The 16,588-nt window shown below is 41.1% G+C and overlaps 2 long non-coding RNA genes across 2 annotated transcripts; one reads left to right on the top strand and one right to left on the bottom strand.

Moving 5' to 3' along the window:
- Positions 1 to 7,238: 7,238 nt before the first annotated feature.
- On the bottom strand, positions 7,239 to 8,610 carry LOC146802398 (uncharacterized). The gene is made up of 3 exons (XR_014967383.1): positions 8,570 to 8,610; positions 7,948 to 8,033; positions 7,239 to 7,619 (listed from the first exon to the last, which is right to left on the bottom strand). It is a non-coding gene; the product is annotated as an uncharacterized LOC146802398 (long non-coding RNA).
- Positions 8,611 to 13,488: 4,878 nt separating this feature from the next.
- LOC146802397 (uncharacterized) lies at positions 13,489 to 14,835 on the top strand. Its single transcript, XR_014967382.1, has 3 exons — positions 13,489 to 13,529; positions 14,066 to 14,151; positions 14,480 to 14,835. It is a non-coding gene; the product is annotated as an uncharacterized LOC146802397 (long non-coding RNA).
- Positions 14,836 to 16,588: the final 1,753 nt, after the last annotated feature.

The raw sequence follows: 16,588 nt of genomic DNA, 5'->3' as shown, positions 1-16,588 counted from the left end.
AATTCATGCTCATATGATAACATTATTTTTGCCAATAAGAACAATGTCAATGTTCATTCAGATCAAAGCAAACATATCTCTGACAATACCAGTATGAGCAATGTCAATATGCAAGATCACAACTGTGTCTTCAATGTTGATAATGTCAATAAAAATTCTGCCAGTGGCTGTCATAATATTCTTAGGAGTTACAATGAACTTACTCTCATTGCTGTTGGATTCATCTAAGGTGACCTCCCCATCAACCCTGTGTGAGGGATACGAGGTCAGGCAGGTCCTGTGACCAGTGATCAGGCCTGTAAAGTAGCAGGTCACAGTTGGGATCCCCCATAAAATAAAGGCAAACACACACACACAGAAAACCCGGAATGATTCCACAGATAGATAGCTGCATCAAAAAAAAGTCTGAGGTAATTGGCTCCAATAAAACATATTTGACCAAAGGCTCACGTTCACCAGAAATACCACAAAGTTAGATACCACGTGTAGATAGGTACACTCGACCAATCAGGACACACCAGGCACACCACTAGGGGTGGGCGGAATTTGCGAAAGTGACTTTCGCAAATTATCGCAAAAATGTTAAAAATCTCCGCAAACACGCGGAAATATCGCGAAGATGCGGAAGTTTTTTTCCCGCCCATTTGCGGTATTTTCTGCATGGTCGCAGCTCGCCAACTTACCCGTGCGGTTGCTCGCGGGCACGGCCATCTTGTTTTCACTCTTCTCGCGGTGCATGATCGCGAGAAGAAGGACGTGATCGCGCGACCAATGACATTACTGCGGGCGCGAACTGTCGCGAGACAGCGTAAATGGCTACCAACAATCCAACATCTCGTGGAGAACATGACCGGATCGCGAAAACATGTCGGCAAATGCGGGGATTCAGGTAAGGCGATTGCGCGAGAATGTATTATTTTACAGCGCGAGCAAGAAACAAATTATTGCTAAGCTGCGGAATGCGGAAGTTTTGACATTTTCGCGCTCTCCGCGGAACGCGAATATGTCAAATTATCGCAATTTCCGCGAGCGGAACGGAAATTTAGCCCAGGCCTACACACCACACGTAGTGATCCCATGCATTTGAACAAATACTCACTTGCCCACATTAGCTCTTCCGAGGTTGAGAGCCATCTGTGTCCTTATTAGATGCACACATTCAATTGATTTATGACTAAGATGCTCCTTATGAGTGTAGAGATAATTATATTGTACCTCATGAACTATATAAATTGCTGGCCAAAACTTTGAACATCAAGAGATTTTGAGCAGACACACTCTGTCGAGGGTCTCAGCAATCATTTTAACCAACATGTTCCTGTTTTGCCAAACACCTCTTGTTTTTTCACTTATTTAAGATAAATTCATATCAGCTCAACATTTTGTCAAGCCAGATAGGAGAGATTCGTTCATCAAGCCTGACTGCTGTCGAAGTAAGGACCCCGGCCCGAATGGATTCTGGGCAAAAAGATTGGTATGCAGACACCATAATTGATTAGAAGTTCTGCTGAGTCCACAGGTCAGAGGTCCGTCCGAAGATGGCTGCTATAGGGTAAAAGACTACATCTGATCCATAGTCCCAGAATGCGGCGTATGGAAACTAGGACAAGCATGTAGATCACTTTTGGTTTTCTACTAATCAGCACAGTAAAAGAAGGTGAAGGTAGCTACACTGTTTGGTATCTTACCCTAGGCATCAGTAAGAGATTGTTGGTATCTCTGAAGTGGATCAGAGTATACGCTTAGTCTCCCGTTGTCAGTAGGGGATAGCTTGGACCACTGGTGGCAAGTCGGTTCGCATTGGCTTTGGGTGTGATAAAGAGCTTTCTCAAACTTGAATTTTTAGTTATAAAAGTTCTTAGGCCTATCGATTCCAATACTTATAGCACCTGGAAGAAGTGAGAGGTGTTCCCTTATTTCACTCCTCTGGGATCACTGGGAATTAGGCAGTGATATGCACAGCCCTTGGGTGTGATATAGGATGTAATTATTAAATTAGGGAAAATTCTGACCTTTGTGTAACTCAGGTGCAGCTTCTGCCAGGCCACAGAGAGCTGATAGTTATTAGGTAATTCCTTTTTCTCAGCTTAAATTGTTGCTAATTTTTGTCAGCCAAGCTGATAGTGACAGACTATCAGGTTCATCTAGCTCTGTGTGCTGTGCAGAGCATCCCCTCTCCACGTTCTACATGCACCAGGAGAGGGCTCAATTTTTTTTGACAAAATAGGAATCTTTCTTGTCAACCTTTTTAGCCTCTATTAGATTTTTTCAATTTTTATGCATTTATTGATGTTGTTGTACTGTTGGAACTTTGCAAATCACACTGCCAGTCTATTTAGTTTTTGCTACCACACCTGTGTACACAGTTCCCTCACATAAGAGTAGAATTGGTCTCATTTTAAGGAAATCTCGAAAGACCCAACATTTTGCAAACCCATAAAACAAACGAGCTGCCCTCTCCGTCATGCAGACTCCACTAGACCACATGAAAGCGAGGTTCCCCAACCAGGCCAGGAAACTAGAGAAACATTGCTGTTAGTGGCATGCCCATACAAAGACACACTTCTTCCCCTGGCCTGAAGGGGTCATGTTCGATACCGGCGTGTTCCCCATGAGGTCATCGAGAGAGTCAGCAGGACAGCTTGACGAAAGTGTAAAAGATCATAACGTTCGAGAATCTGATCTCTATATACATCGACGTTTTTTATAATTCAGAACATGGGAGGAAAAAGGAACAAAAAGGATCTGAGGAATTGTTTCCTTCCTTGAACTTGTGAAATCTTTCAGTTGAGTAGGGGAGATAAATAGGATCAGCCCATATACAGTCAGAGGTTAGAAAATTAACGAAGAAACAACTAAATAGTTGTTACAAGTGAACAGAACTTCTCTTAAATTACCGAATTGGAGTAGGATAACAGATTCTCAAAAAGAGGTTAGAAAATAATGAAGAAACAATTAATATGTCATCATAAGTGAATAGAATTTCTCTCAAATGACCTAATTGGAGATAGACGATCGATTCTCAAAAAGCCAAATCTTAGTGACTGTCGAAGAATACTTTAAAATCTAGGAGAAGCAGAGCCATTCTACCGAAACGCGAGTAGCTAGAACATAAACCGCCAGTCTCCTCATATCAAGAAAACGTTGCATATATATTGTAATTAATGGTGTTGTTATAGGATGAAATTAAATGAACATGTTGATTTGTTCTTCCGTAAATAATGAAATCATTTGTATAGATAAGATTATTGTGAAATGTGGGAGTAATTATTAGTATCAAATGTATGTACACTAAAACAACCCTCTTTTATAAGAAAATTGCCTTGAACAGATATCTTTTTGTAGAAACTGTTTTAAAAAAAATTGATTATTGTTATCAAATAAAATAAAAAACAAAAAAGAAAATAAAAGAAATGTATTAGATAATAGGTTGTTGTGTATTTGAGATATGTATGTGGTCACTTTAAGTAAATAGCGGTTATAGATGAGCCTGTGATTTGTTTGATCCACCTTGCCAAGGTGATCTTTTCTAAGAGTCATATTTCCCTGTTGTGGCAATGTATCCAATATTCAGGGGCCCCTTTCTTTATAAAACTGTCATGTTCAATACCAACACAATAGAACACACAAAGTCTCACATACAAACCAGGTATACAGGACCTAAGAAGTTTAGGCGGAAGGCACTTCTAGAATTATGGGCCATCTTCTAGGTGGTCCCAGCCTACAAAACAATCCCAGTAGACATGATTTATGCATCTGCACCTCCCTCACCATACACCGGCAGGGATTTGCTCTCACTAATGCCGGCTATCACAGTTGCCGCCACACTGGGTTACATCAAACCATGGGGTGAAGAGGCTGCTGGAAACATTCACGGGCATCAAGCCACCTGGGGGGAAGAGGATCCCAGGTCTCACCAACCCAGGCACCATCGGCCCCGGCTGCAACTGGAACCAGGCCGACTCGGGGTCTGAGCCCTCACCCATTGGCTGAGAATCAGCCTGTCCATACCGAACAAGGAGTGCATACTCCTGAGTGTCCCACCGCTGCCATAAGATCAGAGGGAGGTTTGTGGCCCTCCTAGAAGTTGATTCCACCTGTGGAGAGGAAGAAATGAGTGGCAGCACCACAAGACCCTACTCTGAAGGGGGAACGTGTGCTATACTCCTCCAAGGCAGCCCTAAGGCACGGAAGAAGCATCAGGGAGTAAGGTTGAGGACAACACATTGCATAGAAAAACATCACCTAGCACTGAAAGAAGGAGGCAACCTAGATGGCAGGTACAGGAAAGGCAAAAATTAACGATGGAAATAGAGAGAGCTCCCCAGCAAGGATGGGGAACAATATTCCCCACCCCATAAGGAACACGAGCTCAGCCTTGGGTCCCACATAGAGGGGAAGGCCCCTAACAGAATCACACACATCACTGGGCTGTCAGCATAGGAGAGAGGCAGAACAGGAAATACGCAGTCAGGAGAACCTGAGAGACACCCAATTGAGATACAGAAGTATTAGCGTGGTACCTTTACTTGTGCACGAGGAGAGCAATGACAAATGTGTCCACCTCCACCTCCGAATATACTGGTCAGACAAACCTACACCTAATGAAATAATGTCCAGAAAGGAGGGCGAGACCTTCGTGCTGCCTTTTTGCCATCTGCTGGCCTGCTGGAGTGAAAGGAAAGGCCAACAGTATGTTCACTCTTGGCCTGAGGAGGGATCCTTTGAACCTGAAGACATGGCCACTGCAGAAGACTGTATTCAGCATTGAGGGCTGATCCAAAATGGAACTACCCCTACATGCAGGAATACCTCAGACGTTCAGAGTGCTATGTTAGGTAGAAATGGACTGAGCAGCCCCAAGCCAGGATTTGCCCCAAAAAGAGGCAGCAGAAACCATCTACGTGCCATGGGCACAGATGGACAAAGAAGGGCTCATGAATAAACTGCCCCCATGGATAGATGTGGCAGCAAAATGAATCTCATGTTTTGAAAAGAACACCACAGGCATAAACTTAGATATAGGTGACGACATCAGTCTGCTCAGTAGCGTCATTGGGGAGCAGATCGACATGGTGTTCTCACGAGCTGTCATCCCGCAGTCATGCTCACCAACACCGAGCATGATGGGGCTATGTTTAATTCATTCAGACACCAGATCTGGATGACTCTGAGGGAGCTGTTCCCTTACCGCCCAGATGTAGGAGGACTGATGGCAGAAAGCAGGAATCCTGGGGAGACCATTACCAAATTCATAGACAGAATAAGAGAGCGATGGGGCAGGAAAGATGACAGGCCTGGACTGACATGTGTCCCCAGCTTGCATTCTTCTACAACATCCTCAAGAGGAGACTACCCACTGAGTTCCAGACCAGATTAGATAGTGTAGTAGGGTTAGACACTAAACCTTGGTGGGAAATACAAGTCCACATACTACACTATTACTGGAAGAGACCGAAAAAGGACAGGGAAAAGCAGGAGGAGGTACAGACAGACATCACCAAAGTGGTCCAACATAAGTTGAAAAGGACCGCCCATGAGGGGCAGTGCTGGTCGCAAGAGTTCAGAAGCCTGACAACGACAATATCAGTGAATTTAATGTGAACATGTGCCATATCTTGTGCCCAGATAACCACTTGAATCGTCAATGCAATTTCAATGCATACAGTAACTTGTGCCCACACAGACAGCAGCATTGACATCAGCAATAATGATACCAATGTATATCATAATTCACGCTTGTACGATCATACTATAGTTGGCAATGAGAACAAAATTCATGTACGGTCGGATCAAAGCAAACATATCTCTGACAATATTAGTAAGAACAATGTCAATGTGCATGCATAATGTTGATAATGTTGCTATAAATGATACAAGTGGCTGCCATATTAGTCTCAGGATTTACAATGCACTCACATCATTGCTGTCGGATACACCCAAGGTGACCTCCCCATCAACCCTGAGTCAGACATACCTGGTCAGGAAGATCCTGCAACCCATGCTCATACCTATCTAGTAGCAGGTCACAGGTGGGGTCCCCCATAAATTAAAGGCAAACACATACCCAGGAAAAGCCCTGATTGATTCCACAGTTAGATAGTTGAACCACAAACAAGTTTGAGGTAATTGGCCCCAATAAAAACACAAGTGTCCAAAGTCTCACGTTCCCCAGAAATATAACACATATAGATAGGTATACTCATATAATCAGTACACAACATGCACACCAGACGTAGTGATGATGTGTTCCTCTTGCTGGAAATCTGGACACATACACACTGGCCCACAAGCCCCTTGAAGTGCAAAGGCTATTTATGCCGCTTGGCTAATATGATAGAGAGCTGTGGACTCACCATCTTTTCGCACGCAGGTGATACCCAGATAATTTTCTACTTGACTTCAGCTCCGAGACATGATACAACTCTACTTCATCAGGGCATGACTAAACTCACTTAAACTCAATAGTGAAAAGACTTAGGTCCTAGTTTTAGGAAATAACCCCTCCCTTAGAGGTGCCAAACATTGATCAGAACTACCTGGGACTCCCCCCATTCCAGTATCTAAGGTTAACAATCTCGGCGTACTTATGGATGACAAGATCGCCATGAAATCTTAGATAGCCAAGGTGACGGCCTTCTGTTATGCGGTCCTTAAGTGGCTGGAAAAGATTCTGTGGCTCATCCCCCTAGGGGCACAGAGGACCGTTATCCAGGCACTGGTTATTTCTCACCTGGACTATGGCAATGTGCTGTACTTAGGCGCAGATAAGTCATCCTTACAGCACCTGCAAACTGTCCAAAATGCTGCTGCTAGACTGCTTTATCACTTCCCTAGAACTGCTTCCATGTCCCATTCACTAAAAGACCCTCATTGGCTTAAGGTGGCCAAGCGCAAGGAATGCAAAGCATTGAGCTATAAGTTCTAGGCCAAACTTGGCCTAGGACCACAGTACATTCAGGAGTTTCTCTTCCTCTACCAGACGTCTCGGTCACTTAGATCCTCGACCCAGGCCTTGTTTGGTGCCTTGAAAACCAAGGAGAGGGGACTCTTGAAGCCAAAGGCTGGAGTACCCAGAAATACAAGTATAAAGCTGTATGTGCCTGTTGGCTATTGATCAACCGTCACTATTGTCTTAATCATCACACATATTCACATTGCATACATTATTTGCACACTCACTGTTGGGTAGGTAGAAAGCACTTCTAATGAAACGAAATAGATAAAAAACTCTGTATTTTAATAATCAATATAAATTCATCACTGTTGTATAAAATAAAACATAATAAATCATAAACAATAAGGATCGTATACAGTTAAAAATGATAAAAACACCAAACACTATATTACAGTTGTTTCACAACATCTTCCATGTTATGAAAAGGAGAACAAGGATTGACAAACAATGTGTCATATATCTGTCAATTTGGATTTCTAGAGGCAGTGTCAGACAACATACTGATCCCTGTCTTTCCCTAACTGTACCAAATTTAACAATAAAAAGGCAACTGGCGTCGACGCGTTTCGGTGGTAAGAACTTCACTTAGAACCACCTTCCTCAGGACTCAAGCTATTTTCTCCTTGTGATTATACGTGTTCAGTTATGGTGTAGAGTTCACCTATTAAAAAAACATATTTATACATTTTAAACTCTACATCCATAAATTAAAAATTATTCTTTTATGTTACAACCGTGCATTCATATATATTACCAATACAGATGTATAGTTTTTCAACAGACATTTCTTTTCACTTATGGGTCTATTCAGTAGACTCGTATTTCTAAATGTATAAACTATTTCGAAATCAAAAAGTGCTTAATACCAGACCACACACCAAACTCTTCATTATTTTATTCTATGTGGCTCCTTACATGCATCTTTTCATACTCATTCAACTCTAGTTGTTACATTCACCTTATATCCTACACTTCTACATGGAACTCACCGGTACGAACGTACTGCGGCAAAGTAGTCTCCAAAAGTGGAGTACTTGTGGATGTCTGGATGGACGTTCAAGGTTTGCAGTGATTGCTAGAATAATAGAAAACTCAAATATAGATTTCTATTTCTGGAAACAGTTGAGAAAACAAAGAAGGGCCTCCTTAATTACCCCTTTATTTTGATGTCGCTTACATTCCTCCAATTGTATCCTTTAACCCTATTTACACGGTTCCTTATTAATGGTTGTGCATTTGTATAGTATTGCTACAATAAAAGGATACTTCCACAACCATCGTTGGTGGATTTTTATAAATAAACTTTTATGGTTCGTGCCTCCTGATAACACATTTCAAAGGTGGAAATATAATTCATTGGTAGTGTCTAATTCATATGCTCATTTTATAGACATATTTCGATAATTATCATAGTTAGAACCAATCACCCACCTAAATTTATTTTCCAAGGAACGCCGAAGACGGGGTAAGTTTCACTTCATATTCAATTAGTTTGTCAGAGTAAGCTTTGATCACTGTAGGGTTAAATTAGAGTGATGATTGGCAGTTAGTCTCCCTTCTCATTAAAGATATGCATCGGGTATTTGAATGGATTGTACTATTCGCGCTCACCTTTCGTATCTGGAGTTTATTTTATTCCAGGCGGGTGTCAATCCCTCTATTATGTTTATTTATTCTTCTTTTTCAAGCCGGAGTGCGCATATGGTTTGTCATCTCCGTTAACATTCTGAAAAATGAGGTTAAACCATTGTGTAAGTCCCATTGTGTATACACCTCTAGTTAATACCCCACTTGTTGGTATAAATATCTATTCATCTGATTCCTATACGTTCATGGATGTTTTAGTTTTGGGCCCCCTCTTAAAAAAAGTTTTTATATATGCTGAAGGGGAATCTGGAGTGGAGGTAGGCGTGTTCTTGATCCCCTCTGTTTGTATTTCCAATTTTAAAAGAGTAAACCAATTCGCCCCCCTTCCTTGTGTCAGCGTCATTATGTTTGCGACTACTCAGTTAATTATCTGCAAATTACCACCCATTTGTCCAATATTTTAGTCCAATGACAGGGACCTCCATTGTTGGAATACTATTCGTCAGCCTTCCCGTGTTTAATTACCAAGCGGTGCGTGTGGGAACTCAGTACGGCTGGAAATGGTTCCAATGCAATAAACATGGTATTTCTACCCCTGTGTTATAGTGGCACTTCTAGAGCGGACTAGAACCAGCCCATATCGATGGTAGCCCACCCCTTGCTTACCGTATCTCGGGATCGTATGTGTGTCCCTCCGTCTTCCGTCTGTTCATCCGTTATCTGTTTGTGCTTGCTAACATCGGTTGTTATATCCGTTTAGATAGCGTGTGACGTCCTCCCATGCGTGCATTAATGGAAACTGACGATTTCCTCCCGTGTATGGTACATAGTCGCCATCTTGGAATGGGATCAAAATTGTCACTCGGATAGTTTCAAGCTCATAAGTGGTTTAGTTTGCCCATTTCAAACTTAGAATCATTCGGATATATTAAGGACGAAATTCCTTAATCCCAATAATGTCGGATTGATTATTCTCTGTAAACCCGTTTTTTTTGAAAATGCCAACTAATGATACCCCTCCAAATCTATTAGGAAGATTTCTTCACGAAAGAAATTTATCTTTGATGTTATTGATTGAAGCATATTCTTATTATTACCCCTATATTTCCCGTTTTCCTTTTCGAGGGTTCCTACGTATGGCTAATTTGCTAAGGATTTTTATATGTATAATAGTTGAATTCCTCGCCATACCATCTAGGAGTTTCTGTTATTACCTAATTTAAGTCCTACTCGTATTGCAGATGATAGTACTGTACTCAGAGGTTAGACAACTAATGTCATCCAATCCTCTTTGGAGTTCAATCCTTTTTGGACGGTATTTAGAGTGAAAATATACCATTGTTCTCTGTTCTTTCTCTTTGTCTCCATATTGCCTCCCCTTCTGTTGGTCGTAATTCTTTCTATAATGAACCATTCAAAATCGGTATGTTTGTGGTTCATTGAGCTATAGTGCTCTACAAGAGGGGCATTGGGTTTCCTTATTTTAATTGCTGACCTGTGTTCTAAAAGTCTCAGTCTCAATTCTCTCCCTGTTTCACCAACATACGCTAGTCCACACGGGCAGCGCAGGAGATATACTACATTTTTAGTTCTACAATTGTTTAGATGTTTGGGGACCATTGTGTAGCCATTGTATGTCAAGGATTTAGTGATTATACAATTCGTGCATATTGAACAACTGCTACATTTATTGTTTCCTAAGGCTACATTTCCCTCAATTGTTCTCTGTGTACGTTGGTTTTCCTCTCTGTATGTTCTGACCAGGTTTTTGCGTATGTTGTCGTTACGTTTAAACGCAAATAGAGGTTTAGGTAGTTTCTTTTCCTCACCTTCGTTAAGAATACCCCAATTGGAGTTAACTATATTCTTGAGTCTGTTGCTTATATTAGAGAATTGGGTGACAAATACAATTCTGTTGTCCGAGTTTCTCTTCTTTCTCTCTTGATCTTCTACATTAGGATTTAACATACTTTCCCGATTGTAGAAGCGGGCTCGCTTGAAAGATCTTTTAATTAGTTTTTTGGGGTATCCCCTGTCCTGTAGCTTGTTTTTAAGTATAGCGGCATGCTTGTTGAAGTCCTCCAATGTTGAACAGTTTCTTCTAAGGCGTAGAAACTGCCCAAAAGGGATATTGTCCCTCTGGCTCTGGGGATGATAGCTCGTGTAGTGGAGCAGTGTGTTCCTATCAGTGGGTTTGGAAAATAGTTCAACTTCCAGGAGTCCTTCCCTGGTCTTGATTGTGATATCTAAGAAGTTGACTGCCCTGTTGTTATATTCAGCAGTAAACTTGAGGTTGGTGTCTCCTAGGTTTAACCATTCCAGGAAATCAACCAGGGTGGGTTCATCTCCCTCCCAGATAAAAAAGATGTCGTCAATGAAGCGGCGCCAAAGACGGATGTTATCGGAAAAAGGCGCCGCTTCATTGAAGACATGCTTCTCCTCAAATTTGCCCACATAGAGGCATGCCAGACTGGGAGCACAGGTGGCTCCCATGCTGGTACCTTTGCATTGTAAAAAAAGGTCCTCCTTGAAAAGGAACATATTTCTGGTCAGTACCAGTTCAATGCAGTTCATGATGAATCCTTTGTTGGCCCCTCGCAAGTCTTCCTCAGTTAGGATCTCCTCAATGACTTTAATAGTATCCCATTGAGGGATATTTGTATATAGGGCTTCTATGTCGAGGGTCACCATTATCTGGTTCCTGGTGTTAAAGTTGGTGCCCTCGATCATAGAAATAATGTGCGCAGAGTCACGTACATATCCGTCTTTGGCGCCGCTTCATTGACGACTCCTGGAAGTTGAACTATTTTCCAAACCCACTGATAGGAACACACTGCTCCACTACACGAGCTATCATCCCCAGAGCCAGAGGGACAATATCCCTTTTGGGCAGTTTCTACGCCTTAGAAGAAACTGTTCAACATTGGAGGACTTCAACAAGCATGCCGCTATACTTAAAAACAAGCTACAGGACAGGGGATACCCCAAAAAACTAATTAAAAGATCTTTCAAGCGAGCCCGCTTCTACAATCGGGAAAGTATGTTAAATCCTAATGTAGAAGATCAAGAGAGAAAGAAGAGAAACTCGGACAACAGAATTGTATTTGTCACCCAATTCTCTAATATAAGCAACAGACTCAAGAATATAGTTAACTCCAATTGGGGTATTCTTAACGAAGGTGAGGAAAAGAAACTACCTAAACCTCTATTTGCGTTTAAACGTAACGACAACATACGCAAAAACCTGGTCAGAACATACAGAGAGGAAAACCAACGTACACAGAGAACAATTGAGGGAAATGTAGCCTTAGGAAACAATAAATGTAGCAGTTGTTCAATATGCACGAATTGTATAATCACTAAATCCTTGACATACAATGGCTACACAATGGTCCCCAAACATCTAAACAATTGTAGAACTAAAAATGTAGTATATCTCCTGCGCTGCCCGTGTGGACTAGCGTATGTTGGTGAAACAGGGAGAGAATTGAGACTGAGACTTTTAGAACACAGGTCAGCAATTAAAATAAGGAAACCCAATGCCCCTCTTGTAGAGCACTATAGCTCAATGAACCACAAACATACCGATTTTGAATGGTTCATTATAGAAAGAATTACGACCAACAGAAGGGGAGGCAATATGGAGACAAAGAGAAAGAACAGAGAACAATGGTATATTTTCACTCTAAATACCGTCCAAAAAGGATTGAACTCCAAAGAGGATTGGATGACATTAGTTGTCTAACCTCTGAGTACAGTACTATCATCTGCAATACGAGTAGGACTTAAATTAGGTAATAACAGAAACTCCTAGATGGTATGGCGAGGAATTCAACTATTATACATATAAAAATCCTTAGCAAATTAGCCATACGTAGGAACCCTCGAAAAGGAAAACGGGAAATATAGGGGTAATAATAAGAATATGCTTCAATCAATAACATCAAAGATAAATTTCTTTCGTGAAGAAATCTTCCTAATAGATTTGGAGGGGTATCATTAGTTGGCATTTTAAAAAAAAACGGGTTTACAGAGAATAATCAATCCGACATTATTGGGATTAAGGAATTTCGTCCTTAATATATCCGAATGATTCTAAGTTTGAAATGGGCAAACTAAACCACTTATGAGCTTGAAACTATCCGAGTGACAATTTTGATCCCATTCCAAGATGGCGACTATGTACCATACACGGGAGGAAATCGTCAGTTTCCATTAATGCACGCATGGGAGGACGTCACACGCTATCTAAACGGATATAACAACCGATGTTAGCAAGCACAAACAGATAACGGATGAACAGACGGAAGACGGAGGGACACACATACGATCCCGAGATACGGTAAGCAAGGGGTGGGCTACCATCGATATGGGCTGGTTCTAGTCCGCTCTAGAAGTGCCACTATAACACAGGGGTAGAAATACCATGTTTATTGCATTGGAACCATTTCCAGCCGTACTGAGTTCCCACACGCACCGCTTTGTAATTAAACACGGGAAGGCTGACGAATAGTATTCCAACAATGGAGGTCCCTGTCATTGGACTAAAATATTGGACAAATGGGTGGTAATTTGCAGATAATTAACTGAGTAGTCGCAAACATAATGACGCTGACACAAGGAAGGGGGGCGAATTGGTTTACTCTTTTAAAATTGGAAATACAAACAGAGGGGATCAAGAACACGCCTACCTCCACTCCAGATTCCCCTTCAGCATATATAAAAACTTTTTTTAAGAGGGGGCCCAAAACTAAAACATCCATGAACGTATAGGAATCAGATGAATAGATATTTATACCAACAAGTGGGGTATTAACTAGAGGTGTATACACAATGGGACTTACACAATGGTTTAACCTCATTTTTCAGAATGTTAACGGAGATGACAAACCATATGCGCACTCCGGCTTGAAAAAGAAGAATAAATAAACATAATAGAGGGATTGACACCCGCCTGGAATAAAATAAACTCCAGATACGAAAGGTGAGCGCGAATAGTACAATCCATTCAAATACCCGATGCATATCTTTAATGAGAAGGGAGACTAACTGCCAATCATCACTCTAATTTAACCCTACAGTGATCAAAGCATACTCTGACAAACTAATTGAATATGAAGTGAAACTTACCCCGTCTTCGGCGTTCCTTGGAAAATAAATTTAGGGGGGTGATTGGTTCTAACTATGATAATTATCGAAATATGTCTATAAAATGAGCATATGAATTAGACACTACCAATGAATTATATTTCCACCTTTGAAATGTGTTATCAGGAGGCACGAACCATAAAAGTTTATTTATAAAAATCCACCAACGATGGTTGTGGAAGTATCTTTTTATTGTAGCAATACTATACAAATGCACAACCATTAATAAGGAACCGTGTAAATAGGGTTAAAGGATACAATTGGAGGAATGTAAGCGACATCAAAATAAAGGGGTAATTAAGGAGGCCCTTCTTTGTTTTCTCAACTGTTTCCAGAAATAGAAATCTATATTTGAGTTTTCTATTATTCTAGCAATCACTGCAAACCTTGAACGTCCATCCAGACATCCACAAGTACTCCACTTTTGGAGACTACTTTGCCGCAGTACGTTCGTACCGGTGAGTTCCATGTAGAAGTGTAGGATATAAGGTGAATGTAACAACTAGAGTTGAATGAGTATGAAAAGATGCATGTAAGGAGCCACATAGAATAAAATAATGAAGAGTTTGGTGTGTGGTCTGGTATTAAGCACTTTTTGATTTCGAAATAGTTTATACATTTAGAAATACGAGTCTACTGAATAGACCCATAAGTGAAAAGAAATGTCTGTTGAAAAACTATACATCTGTATTGGTAATATATATGAATGCACGGTTGTAACATAAAAGAATAATTTTTAATTTATGGATGTAGAGTTTAAAATGTATAAATATGTTTTTTTAATAGGTGAACTCTACACCATAACTGAACACGTATAATCACAAGGAGAAAATAGCTTGAGTCCTGAGGAAGGTGGTTCTAAGTGAAGTTCTTACCACCGAAACGCGTCGACGCCAGTTGCCTTTTTATTGTTAAATTTGGTACAGTTAGGGAAAGACAGGGATCAGTATGTTGTCTGACACTGCCTCTAGAAATCCAAATTGACAGATATATGACACATTGTTTGTCAATCCTTGTTCTCCTTTTCATAACATGGAAGATGTTGTGAAACAACTGTAATATAGTGTTTGGTGTTTTTATCATTTTTAACTGTATACGATCCTTATTGTTTATGATTTATTATGTTTTATTTTATACAACAGTGATGAATTTATATTGATTATTAAAATACAGAGTTTTTTATCTATTTCGTTTCATTAGAAGTGCTTGTTTGGTGCCTCCAGGTTTCAATTGACCCATATGAATGGCCACTTCTTTGCCTACCTGGGTCCCAAGCTTTGGAACTCATTACTGGTTGACTTAAGAAACTGTCACTCATTGCTCACCTTCTGTTGGTTGCTATTCTGAGTATATATGGTTAGAGCAGCCATCTGTTCACGTCTTGCGCCTGGACACTCCTCATGGTAGCTGTGTGCATTACCAGTTGTTAATAATAATAATAAACAATTATTATTATCTCTCCCTGAGGTCGAGAGCCATCTGTGCCCTTACCAATGCACACATTCGATTGATTTAGGACTAGGATGCTCTTTAGGAATGTAGAGATTGTTTTATTATACCTCATGAACTTTATAAATTGCCAGCCAAAACTTTAAACATCAAGAGATTTTGGGCAGACACACTCTGTCAAGGCTCTCATAGCTGCTGTGCTTAGTTAAACCAACATGTCCCTGTTTTCCCAAATGCCTCTTGTCTTCATTTATTTAAGGTAAACTCATAACCAAGCAGCAGCTCAAATTAAATCTAAAGGAGGCTCTGCACATCAGAATACTACATGAAGCACTGACCCTAAGTTTCCCAAGTCATATTTTTCCTTAGGGCAGGCCTGCCAAAGGATCCTGCATTAGGTGCCTTCAGGCCACAGCCCACCATTACATCGAAGTCCCTAACTTAAAGAGAACACAAACGTACCGTAAGACATATCCTTCTGTAATATCCAAGGCCCAGTACCAGCAAGACACATAATAAATATTCAGTCTGAAAAGGTAGCACATTCCCCACCTCAACACAATCAAAGCTTAACCCGGTATTTGTAAAGCGCAAACTAATCACCCCTTGGGGTATCAAGCCACTGGGGGCCGTAGGGGAGATTAAGCAAGCTATTGCGCAGAGTCACAGAGTGCTGGGCTGAGCTGCCACCAGTGATCGAACTGTGAGTCCCATGCTCCCGAGTCAGCCACCCTGGCCGCTGCGCCACACCTCTCCCATGATTGAAGCATGCATTCATGCTAGAGCTCCAACAAATGGTACAGATGAAACATCACTGATTATGGAGTGTAAAACTACTGAAAGTGTTTTGATCCCAACCTGGACGTCATTAACAGATAAATCCATGGTGTCTGTATGATCCATGATGCTCTAACTGACATCATGATTGTCATCAGTACCTGTGGACACCATGACAGTATCTGATTGTGAAACACACCAAACAAAAATAGCACTGCCAACTAAAATCACAGCTGAGGTAGAAGAAAACATCCAGGCCAAGGATATGGTGAAATTGCCTGTGTAGTGTGTACAGTCTGTCCACAAGGTTGAAATTGCCACTAAGCCAAAGGGACCATTGCATACACAAGAGAACTGGACTCCTCTACATCTGACAAGCGAACAATAATCATTAGGAATATTGGATGCTGATAAAGGAGGTGTTCCTGAGTAAATCACATCAGATCACAACCAGACATTGTGTATCTCTGATCTGGAGAAATGACAGGAGAAACTACACAACAAAATTCATCAAAGAGGCTGATATTCATATTCCATAGCTGAATTCTGAGACATTCCGCGGAGGGAAGAGCCATCTAATGGCAACATGGGCACCATACATAGCCTCAGACACATGCACTGAAATGTCTAATGCCATCCATAATTATTTTAAACCAAGAGGTGGTTCGA

The sequence above is a fragment of the Triturus cristatus genome, chromosome 8 (assembly GCF_964204655.1).
Source record: "Triturus cristatus chromosome 8, aTriCri1.1, whole genome shotgun sequence".
In the NCBI taxonomy this organism is placed as follows: Eukaryota; Metazoa; Chordata; class Amphibia; order Caudata; family Salamandridae; genus Triturus; species Triturus cristatus.
This window is presented reverse-complemented; position numbering and strand designations above follow the sequence as displayed.